This window comes from Alosa pseudoharengus, unplaced genomic scaffold, assembly GCF_046254945.1.
Source record: "Alosa pseudoharengus isolate Yale_2024_CS ecotype anadromous, Long Island Sound unplaced genomic scaffold, YU_APseudo_1.1 YU_APseudo_1.1_scf_74, whole genome shotgun sequence".
Lineage (NCBI taxonomy): Eukaryota > Metazoa > Chordata > Actinopteri > Clupeiformes > Clupeidae > Alosa > Alosa pseudoharengus.
In genome coordinates, this window is record NW_027468864.1 from 84,622 (window position 1) to 94,583 (window position 9,962).

At 39.2% G+C, this 9,962-nt stretch overlaps 1 long non-coding RNA gene across 3 annotated transcripts; it reads left to right on the forward strand.

Annotated features, from left to right (window-relative positions):
- Positions 1 to 2,441: 2,441 nt before the first annotated feature.
- On the forward strand, positions 2,442 to 7,870 carry LOC143111233 (uncharacterized). 3 transcript variants are annotated; one of them, XR_012984503.1, is made up of 7 exons: positions 2,442 to 2,760; positions 3,134 to 3,347; positions 5,153 to 5,309; positions 5,497 to 5,635; positions 5,756 to 5,850; positions 6,407 to 6,450; positions 7,035 to 7,870. It is a non-coding gene; the product is annotated as an uncharacterized LOC143111233 (long non-coding RNA). The 3 variants fall into 3 exon arrangements; XR_012984502.1 differs by lacking the exon at positions 2,442 to 2,760 and having other exon boundaries at positions 2,767 to 3,347; XR_012984504.1 differs by lacking the exon at positions 2,442 to 2,760 and having other exon boundaries at positions 2,767 to 3,347; positions 5,497 to 5,598.
- Positions 7,871 to 9,962: the final 2,092 nt, after the last annotated feature.

Consider the following 9,962-nt stretch of genomic DNA (forward strand, 5'->3'; position numbering starts at 1 on the left):
ACACCCAGGAGAGTAAAAAATAATTTTACAAAATAGGGGAATGCTGCGATCGGCGGACTTTGACCTACACACGCACGCACGCAAGCAGTAGCCGGCAGTCACGAGACTCTAATCATGTATAATGAGCACTGCATTAATCGGTGTCTCCGTAGCACACATGGGAAAGGCAGCGCTGTGCTACATAGCACTTTAAGAATGTCATCGCAGGTTCGAATCCAGCCTGAAGCACCGTCCGGCCATTTCCGCGGTCTCGCGTTGTTTTACGCGACGGTGCCCTCTGCTCAGCGTCTTCCCGATCGCCGGCGACATCTTATGAAGCAGAGAACCTGAGTGTTTGTAACTGATTGCATTCCTGTTTCTTGTGTTTTTTTACTGAGGGCAATCATATGAATCATTGATATCCATTGCAACACCTAGAGGAGTAAAAAATTATTTTACAAAATAGGGGAATGCTTCGATCGGCGGACTTTGACCTACACACGCACGCACGCACGCAGTAGCCGGCAGTCACGAGACTCTAATCGTTGCAACCTGGTCTCACGGGAATCCGTGAAATATCCACGGACGCTTAACTCAAAATCCGTGGTGGGCCCTCGGAATCACTGAAATTTCCGTGAAACTCACACGGATTTCGATTCAATGCAAGTTAATGACACTCATATCCCGTGGCTATTTCACGGATCCCCGTTTAAACAACTGAGTGCAGATTTCCTTCAACGGACGTTGTTATCTTATTGGGAAACACACTTTTGATAATTTCAGTTCGATTTTTATTGCCTTTTTTAGTGTCTGTGTAATGTTAGCCTGTCAGGCGTTGCATTCCATCCCTGTTTCAACAACTGAGTGCAGATTTCGCTCAACGGAAGTTACATTTCCGTGAAACACACACGGATTTCGTTCCAATGCAAGTTAATGACAATATATTCCGTGGCTATTTCACGGATCCCCGTTTAACAACTGAGTGCAGATTTCGCTCAACGGATGTTGTTATCTTATTGGGAAACACACTTTTGATACATTCAGTTCGATTTTTATGTAATGTTAGCCTGTCAGGCGTTGCATTCCATCCCTGTTTCAACAACTGAGTGCAGATTTCGCTCAACGGAAGTTGACATTTCCGTGAAACACACACGGATTTCGTTCCAATGCAAGTTAATGACAATATATTCCGTGGCCCACACACGGATCCCCCGTTTCAACAACTGAGTACAGATTTCGGTCAACTGACTTATAACTTTGGGATACATGGATATTGAATAATTACAGTCGTTTCAGGACTGCATATTTGCCGTTGGCTTAAATTATGCCCTCATTTAAGTGGGATATTTAATAAAAACGTTCTCACTTCTCATTTCAGCGAGGCATAGTAACCGTTGCTAGGTAAACAAAGCCCATGTCAGAAGCGTATCCCCAGAGAATGTCAACTTAAAAAGAATAGCTTACTGATAGCACTAGTTCTTTCGTCTCAATACTGATTATGAAGTTGTTATAAATGTAATACACTACTGCAGAAATGTTTATATGGCTTAAGGTGGAAATAAAGTTCTTTGGCAAAGAGATGCATTCTGGGAAGTGATGTGTTTAAATGTAATGGCTACATATACCCAAGTTTCTTTCATTCGGAGATTTATGCTCATTATTTTACAAATTTGAGCAAGGATATAAAATATTAAGACTGTACTTTTTCATTGCTATTGATATTTTGGCGCAATTTTGTGCATCGCGTCACTGTGTGCGACGATCCCAGAAACCATTGCCTGGGCGAGATTCCGAGCGGTAAGTACAAGGGTCTAATAAGCAAGAGAAATGCATAGGCATTTAACATGTCTAAAATTGAGTTTTGGCCAAAACAATTATGTCCTCCTATTTGTTTATTTCGAACTCCACTGTAAGAGCTGTATTTGAAAGAGACTGACATAATACAATTCTTTGTTGCATCAAAATAAAATGCAACGTACTTAGCCAGAGCCTCTGCTAGCTAGATAGATTAGCTAATTCGGAACTCTGCTGTTGGTTTATTTACATTGATTTGGACGTGTACTTTTGGCATCGCCAGCTATGTGGCACAATTTGCATATATGTGTAACACGCTTCCACCTAATTTCTGCGCCAGCAAAATTTTGTGTTCAGGGCTCAACATTAACTTTCTGAAGTAGCAGCTACTTGCCAACTGGGCAACCAGACATGGGCTTTTGGATGCCACATTAGCAGCTAGCTAAGCCAAATGGTTTCATCCTGTATAGTTCATGCTACTACTTGAAGTTAAAGCGTTTATAAGTCTGGCAAGGCTAAGTTTATACAAGTACCCAGCGAGCCACAGACACACAGACGATTGTTGCTTTATATATTATGATAGATAGATGGTGCAGATCAGCAGGGGTTGTTTTTTTTTTTTTTGGGGGGGGGGGGGGTATGCAAAAGTAGTAGTAGTAGGCGCCAAGTGGATATGATATCTTATGTGTGTGCAATGTACGCATGTGCTTCAATCATTCTTGTGTAGAATATAACATGAATGGTTACTGAGCAATTTGATGGTCAGGCGATTAGAGTCAAGGAGATTCTATTCTTGTAGAACATGTAACTAGTAATCATATCATATCTATCATTTTTGCTAATAATGTAGAGATAAAATATCATTCTAATAATGTTTTTTGTCTTTGTTACAGATAATTTACGAGATACATGCTTGTCTCTCTCTCTCTCTCTCTCTCTCACACACACACACACAGACACACACACTCACCCTTTCATTCTCATATAGTAAGTATTCCAAGATTTTTATTTTCACAAATTTGAAAGACACTAAATTGTTACTTTATTATTGTTAACCTGAAGAGCATCGGATTCTGTTAAATATCCAATTGGCATTGGGGGAACACCGAATCATCAATCCACGTTTAATGTAGGAACAGCAAATCGCATAGTGTTATACTAGATACCCTGAGTTGGTCCCAAATATCAGTCTTGAAATAGATGAAATCTTGTTTATTACAGGATTGCCTTTATTACAACTGAGTTGAAAGACTGAACATGTTGTTTAATGGTTCAATCTCTCTAAACAACTGAGGAATTTGTATTTTTAAACAATAGCAATTCTAATTACCGGTATGCTTTTCTTGTTGATTTTTTGCAGCCTGTCATGGGAGGGTTAAAAAAAAAAATGCCCTGCATGTCTTGCATCCATTTTTAATGGGTGCAAAATATGCCCAGTATGCACGGCACCACAGCCACAGAAGCTGAGGCAAAAAAAACAACTAGAAAGCTTCAATGAAAAAAAGGAAACCTGGGAGGCCAATACCAAAAAGAATCAACTGACCTCCCATCTGATGGATGATGCTATTATTCTGGTAAGTCATTTGTGCTACATTCAGTGTCGGTGCTCCGCACAAGCAGAACATGCACTGCGCGTGGGGCACCAAGTGCCTGGGGGGCACCAAAAAAATATAGCTCGTAGAAAATCATCATGCCGCAAATCCTCAAATTGTGGCGGGTCTTTTATTTAGGCTACTTAGGTTGTGCAAACCACAGGCCTTTATTCGAGGCAGGCATTTATTTCTTATAAGGCTTCTGTTGAATAATTTTATGTAAAGCCTGTGCTAACAGTTCTCCTGCCCGCTACCGCATCTGTGTGAGCGCGTCCCTACTGGATATTGTGGCCTGTTCACACGTTATGTCTCTTCCTTGCAAACTTGACTAGCTAAACCATTAATGAAAGCAAAGCAACCAGTTACATCTTCATAAAATATCAATTTGCCAGGCATGCCTTCATGGACAACAGGCCTAAGGTATTTTTTCCTGCGTTTTATGGTGAGACACATTTGGAGTGGCATGGTATCAAAAGCAGAAGATTCTCGGTCTAGTTTGGATTTATGCCTAATTAACTTTTGGATTGTTTGATTATATTGCTCAATGTTGGAACTCATGGCCAATATCAAATATGATTGGTATTTTATGCTTCAATGTTCAGTTTAAATTTAGTTCAAACTGTGTCAGGTTTTCCATCCGCTGTTTATTTGCGAGCCAATAGCCACTTCATTCATTTTTTGCACATTAACCTTACTGTGTGTAGCCAAGCCTTATGCCATACCCAAGTAGCCTAAATCAAGGTAATTTTTAATTATGCATGATTTATTTTGTTATTGAATTCGTAGGCTGGGATTCCTCTCAGCAACAATTATGTTTAAAGGTAGCCTACTGCTTTAGCCTTCAGAAGGGGCAGGCAGCCAGGCTACTGACAGAGCGACGTTGGAGACCCATAGTAGATTTACGACTTTTCATTGCCAACAGTAGGCCTATTAAACCAACCAACAATATAAAGTATCCAAAATAGTGGGGGCACCAGAGTGGCACCATGCATTTGTGCTTTGGGCACCCAAATGGCTAGCACAGGCCCTGGTTACATTACCATAGTACTAATGTTAGGTTAAAGGTTGTATCAGCGATGATGAGCGATTTGTAAAGACAAAACACTTTTATAATGTTCAGCTAATATTTTCTCATGGTCGGCTAGCTCTCCTGTCATTCTAGGCGCTGAAAAAGACTCTGGTATTTTTACGCAGCCCATGCACCACAAACCGCGGAGTCTACCGGACATTAACATTGTGGTTGGTAGTACACCACTAACAATAACCAAGCATTGCATGGATTTTTTAAAAATGAATACTGGTGGTAAGGTTGAGTTATCTCTTGTGTGTCTTGTTTGGTCCTCAGACAAAATATAAAATGAGTTATATATCGGACAAAAACGTCTGCTAAGAAATTTGAACATAAACAATAACAAAAACACAGGCAATATCTGCCAGGATCACTGATACAACCTTTAAGAATGAAGTGTCAAAATGAGTAATACCTCTACTATGCTCCTGTAGTGACACGTTCATACATGAATCATGCACACATGCAAATAGACATGCACACCAAACCCACGCACATATTTTCACACCTTTCCCACATACACTCTCAACAAGTACATTCTCAACTAGTACATTCTCAACTAGTGCATTCCCGTAGCATCTGCTAGCCCGTAGCGTGTTGTAATTTATATGTATGTTGCTTTGGATAAAAGCGTCTGCTAAATACATAAACGTAAACATATATCACTGGCACAATTTATAAATGTTTTTTTAAAGTAACAGGGTTTTTTTTTTTTCAGATTGAGAAGCTCAATGCTGTGGGCTGGAGTCCCGTCCTCCTTCTTGAATACCCAAAGAGAAACCCACAAATGCTTCTCCCTCAGGGCCTGAGGTTAAGTGGGGGGGAAAGTAAATGCCTCAATAACATTAATGACATTTTCACCTTAATGGTTAAAGGTGATTCCACATTTTCTATACATTATAACGTCTCTATACAACCCCAATTCTGAAAAATGTGGGACACTGAAAATTAGATGACATCAAATAACAAAATGTACAGAAAAATATCATGACATCACTCCTACATTTCACATTTGACCTTATTGTACATTGTGTATTGTTTGTGTTGCTTGTATTCTTTCAGGAAAGAAAGCGCTGACCGATCCAAACAATTTGCCGGGTCAATGAGAGGAGGCCATCTTCATGTCAGAAAATGTGGCTTTCCACCAAGTGTAGATTAGCAATGGTAATTGCGTTAGGGAAGAAAGTCAGTTGCGGAGAATGTAAGATACAGGCCCTAATCTGTACACTGTATGATGAATTATATGATATGCTTGTTATTTGTGTTCTGTATGTATGTTAACATTTTGATTAACATTCTACTATTTGCTTATGTCAAACAGTTTCTAGAAAAGGAAGTGAAGAACAAGAGTGCCCCCACAACAGCCCTATGTACAAGCAGCAGTACAGAAGAGTACTAAAAAAGAGAAAGACAAAGGTTATTTCCATACACAAAATTGAAAATAAAACAATGGATGATGTAACAGTACTTTTTGATCACTTTTAAAAATGTATAATGGCACTGCGGAATAATTGAAATCAGTGATCAGTAACTGTCAGTATCAGTAATCGTACCAGATATTGCGTTTGTTCATCTTTGTGTTTATGTTCAAAATCCCGAACAAGACACGCCAGAGATAACTCACCCCTATATTATATATAAATATAATATAAAGTATTCTCTGAAAAATATTCATGGCATGTTTTAGTATTGTTAGAGATGCTACCAACCCCAGAATGTTTGTCTGCAGTTACTCTATGTTCCAGTTTATGGGACTGTGTAAATTGACCAGGATGTTTTACAGCTCGTATAGGGAATGTAAAGTGAGTGGACCATGAGGAGATATTAACTGAACATCATAAAAAGTGTTACGTGTCTACAAAACGCTGATAGTCACTGATGTGAAGTGTTAAAATTTGAATGTTAAGTTGAGTGCAATGTTATCTTTTTAAGCAAGACACTTTTTTTTTATGTCTTTGTTTGCCTGCCACAGGGGAAGATGGAGATCCTAATAGATTGGGTGCCTTCCAAAATGTGGTGAGTTGGTTATCTTTTACACCAGATACTCACAATTACACAAAGGGAAATTACGTTGTTCCAGCAGCCATACATATACTGTAGGACATGTAAATGTACCAGATTTAGTTATTATAGTCTATGCTATAATTTAGTTATATACCGGTACTGCAGGCTACATGTAAACATATATACCGTAAATCAGTTTATATTGTAACACTCCTGTGTACCTGATGTTTTAGATGGATAGAAAGATACTTTATTGATCCCCAAGGGGAAATTCAAGTATGAACAGTAGGGTTTTATGGCAATTGGTAGTAGAGTGTTGTCTGGGGTGAGTGTGAGCTATAAACTATTTTTTATTCATTTGCACTCTGAACTTGTAAATGTACTAACCTGAGATGTTGATAATGTAACTTTTGTCAATTCAGAATGTCAGGGCCCAGTTTTTTTTATTTCCATACTGTGGAGTATTCAGATATTTTATTAGTTGTAACACTATTATGACATTGGTTAATCTAAACATCCCTCCACTAGAATATCTAATCAAACTGGAATACAGGTTACAGTCTTTTTCACTAACCATCTTCCCCCTTTTTTCTCAGCGGGAAAACCTGTCTGCCAACCTGGGAGCCTGCAAGATAAAGATCTACACACACACACACACACACTCACTCACTCACTCACTCACTCAACAGTCAACAAATATTTTAGCTGAGTGTTGTTCTTTTGTATTTTTTTATATAATATAAGTTAATAAAGACTACTAGTTGCCATATTGAATAGGAAGTATCACACATGTTTTACCACCCTGTTTTCTCAACAGAATCACCGTGTTGTGTGTTGTTAGCTTGTCTCCCACTACTTCTTGTATTGCAGTTGTTAGGACAAACTGGCAGAAGAACTTTCATTCACTAAACATTTAAAAGTGCCACAGAGTAATTACTGCTTTTGATATTTGTTTTAAGTCATTGTTGCTATTGTAGTATACTTGCTGTTGTTTTTGACTGTGGTCTAGAGGGTCCAGGTGCCTTGTGGCATGGGAGCTCCTGTTACTTCTTACATCAGTAAGTGCATCGATGATGTGACACACACAAAGACCCGGCTAACTGGAAGACATGACAGGAGATGTCCATAGGCTGCCGAGAACGCCTTCAGAGCCAAGGATGAAACTGATCTGAGAACAACGAGAGCCAAACTTTCCCCTAGCATCAGTAAAGCAAAACAGGAATACACACAAAAGATAACCTGCCATTTCAAAGACAGCAGAGACACATAGAGCATTCCCATCATGTGCATATAGCAAATTCTACTACAGCGCAGTCAGAGCCAGACAGTAACGGAGTACATTTACTTGAGTACACCAAGCACCTCATAACATCTATATTGTGCTTTTATCTGATGCAAGTGTTTTGATATGAAATAAACATAATTTGCATGACATGGTCAGTTCTGCTGGTCAGTTTTGACCTACGCGACAGCCCTGCAAAGTACCATCCACACAGCTATTCGGCTGCATTTTTTGACAGTTTTCAAGTTCAATTTATTTCTTTGTCCCAAATGGGCAATTTGATTGCAGACAGGATCACATACCACACGACATAAATAGGTCTGACAATGCCTAAAAAGTCAGTAAAACCAAGATAAAACTTAATTAAATAAGTTAGATATAAGAGGAGGAAGTGAATGAATATGGGGGGGGGGTCACTAAATGGACAAATCTATCTTTTCCTGTTGTGTACATTCAGTACTTGAATAGAAAAGGGGATGAAGGAATTTTTGTACCTATGGTTAAAAGCAATAGGATGCCAACAAACGCAAGCCAGGTGGCAGCAGCACGTATTCAGAATACAGGGTTGTATTCTTGTGTCTTGATATATTTGTATCGCTTTGTTGAACACCTGCTTATTAAAATATTCGGTGAGACTAACAAACTTCACTCCCACTATCTTACTGGCCACATTTACTATCTTGGAAAGTGCATTTTTGTCTCTGATGGTGACATTTCCATACCAGCAGATAATGGAGAATGTGAGGATTGACTCAATAAAAGCTTTGTAAAACAATGCCATCAATGTTTTGTCCACCTGAAACTTAGCCAGTTTCCTAAGTGCAGAGAGTCTTTGTTGCCCTCTCTTGCACACCGAGGTGGTGTTCAGGTCGAACTTAAGCCGGTCATCAATCAAGGTGCCTAGGTACTTGTAAGATGATACAATTTCAACATCTTGATCGTTGATGACACTGTGCTTTGGAACAGGGGGAAGGCGTCTGAAATCTATGGACATGTCCTTGGTTTTACTGATGTTCAGATGCAAAAAAGCATCTTCACACCATGACACAAATTCATTGATAACAGGGCCATGCTCATTCTCATGGGAATTCAGGAGACTGACAATTACAGAGTCATCTGCAAATTTTAGAATGTGCCTGTTGTCATACTGGCTGCGGCAGTCATTGTTGTACAGTATGTACAACAGGGGGGAGAGAACACACCCCTGAGGTGAGCCTGTGGATGATGTTAGGCCACTGGACAGCACTTTATTTACCCTCACTCTCTGAACTCTGCGTGAGGAAATCAAGTAGCCAACCAATCAGGCTTGGGTCAAGGCTAAAGTTGTTCAGTAGTTTCTCAATCAGTAGGTGGGGTTGGATGGTGTTAAATGCCGAGGAGAAATCTACAAAGAGCAACCTTGCATGATTCCCACTTTCCTCCAGGTGTTTATAGAGAAGACTTAGTAGAGTGATGGTAGCATCCTGCACCCCCCTCTTGGCCCTATAGGCAAACTGGGAAGGATCCAAGAGAGGTTGCACCTTGATTAGGAGCTCAGCTTTAATCAGCTTCTCTAAGGATTTTGCAATAAGAGATTTTGGATGCACACAAGTTCATGGATCAAACCAAGCACCTCATAACATCTATATTGTGCTTTTATCTGATATATGCAATGATATATGTAGGCTACCTCATGTGCAAAAATGGGAAAATAACATGTATTTAAAAATATTACAAATGTTGCAAGCTTTTGACTTTATAGTCAAGCAGGTGATACATCTTAATAATTCAAGCATGTTTCTCATGTTATATATACAAATATTTTTGTAATTTTGAAATTATAGCTATTTCTGTAATTAGACTACATGCCCCATGACGTGTAGCGTTCATTTCAACGCTGCTTTATAACAATGGCGCCGAATTTGTAGTTCATTAAAACGGCTTTGTATTAAAACATAAACAAATTATTGTTAGGATGCACACTGGCACAGACGACTTTTGCTGGGTATAATATGTAGAGAAATAGTTAAAGCAAGTTAGTACATGACTCATTGGCATTCAATGAAAAGAAGTATAATTCCACAAAATATCGAAAAACGTGTACAGTAGGCTACTTCTGACCCTTGTTGCTAGGCAACGCCCCGTAGGCCTACCTGCTTGGCTGAAGAATAAGGAGGCTCATTATCCTAATCTTTGCTGTTCAAAGCAACATATAAATATATAAAACGATATAACACTTAAATTGAACAGGGAATAAATTAAG